Source organism: Fukomys damarensis, unplaced genomic scaffold, assembly GCF_012274545.1.
Source record: "Fukomys damarensis isolate Sample0158 unplaced genomic scaffold, DMR_v1.0_HiC HiC_scaffold_11, whole genome shotgun sequence".
Lineage (NCBI taxonomy): Eukaryota > Metazoa > Chordata > Mammalia > Rodentia > Bathyergidae > Fukomys > Fukomys damarensis.
Genome location: NW_022900923.1, coordinates 14,496,880 through 14,498,370, shown reverse-complemented (window position 1 = coordinate 14,498,370; position 1,491 = coordinate 14,496,880).

The window sequence follows — 1,491 nt, the reverse complement described above, 5'->3', positions numbered from 1 at the left end:
CTTTGAGTTGTGGAAGAAATCAAGACCATTGTACCCAGTAGAATTACTGATGAGAAGGAAGCAGAGATGCATGTGCTCAGATATTTAAAAACTGAGAGGTGATTATCCAAAAACCTCACTGAAAGGTCTGGTAAAGGGCAGATTTCAACAATGAAAACCCAGTGAAGGCCTAGGATATGAGAATTCAAAGGAAGCACAGATATTGGTGGAGTGAACAAACTCCACAATGGAAAGCTAACGATTGTAATTTATACTTACAAAGTGTACCACATTTTCAGAATTATAAAAAATGGGAGAAATTCAGAGACTGCTACAAACTTGCTAAAAGCCTTGCCTTTTTCTATTCATTTATTTAATTCAATAAACTCATGTTGAGTTATCAATATGTGCCAGAAATTGCTGTATGCTTTGAAAGTAACAGATGCACAGAAAGTGTCCTGTCCTCATTGAAAGTCATGTTCTAGTAGGAGAGACAAAAAATGGTGTAAACTAATGTCAAGTGCTGCGATGTTTAAGTAGCATGACCAGTGACTTACTCTTCAAACCAGAACACCTTTGGGTAACAAAAGCTGGAATATGTTGTACTTTCCACTTTCCTTCATAATGAAATATTTGCTAGCTTGAAAGGAAGTCTGCCTTCCCCCCAATTCACACCACCTGCAATTAACTGGTGACTAAAACATCAGTGATTACTCAAGAAGGACAAACTCATTTTGAAAATACTGCGCACAGTGTTAGCAAACATCAGGAGGACCAAGGAGAAGAGTGGGTTATTTCTGGAAGGCTAGGATGATCACACACAGATGGCCATTGGCTATTTATTATGTGAGTATTTAAAAGCAAAGCCCGTATAAATTATGTCAATTCTTCCAATGTTAAAAAGAAGTTTAGATAATTCAACATCATTTTTCGGGAAAAAAGTATGAACAATATGACTATGTTCTGAAATGATTGAATACTTCAAGGTAAAGTCAGCCCTCCGCATTACGGAGAGGTATTTGAAGTGTTGCCCTCAGAGCTGGGGGTGTTGCTCAGTGGTACAGTGTTTGCCTAGCACCACAAACAAACAAAAAGAAGTAATCTCATTAAAGTCTAGGAAAAAGCCCAGAATGTCTAGTTCTACTGCTGCTATTTATCACTTTTGGGGTGATGAATGAAAACAATTAAAGGCATATGCTTGAAATGGATGAGATAATTTCTGTTTGCTGCTGATTAGATTATATATACTCAGGAAGCAGAGCATAACTGTTGTAGAAAACAATAGGATGTTATAAATTGACTACACCAAAAATTAAAGTACAAAAATCAAGAACTTTCATGTATGCAAACAATGTTTACTACCAAGACAAAATTGGAAATGCCCCCTCCCCACACTCATTTGAAGAGGAACCCAGAGGTGGGGGTGTGGCTCAGTGGTACAGCATGTGCTCAGCATCTGTGAGGCCCTGGATTTAATCCCAGTACCAAAAAAAAAGAGGGAGGCGGGGGAGG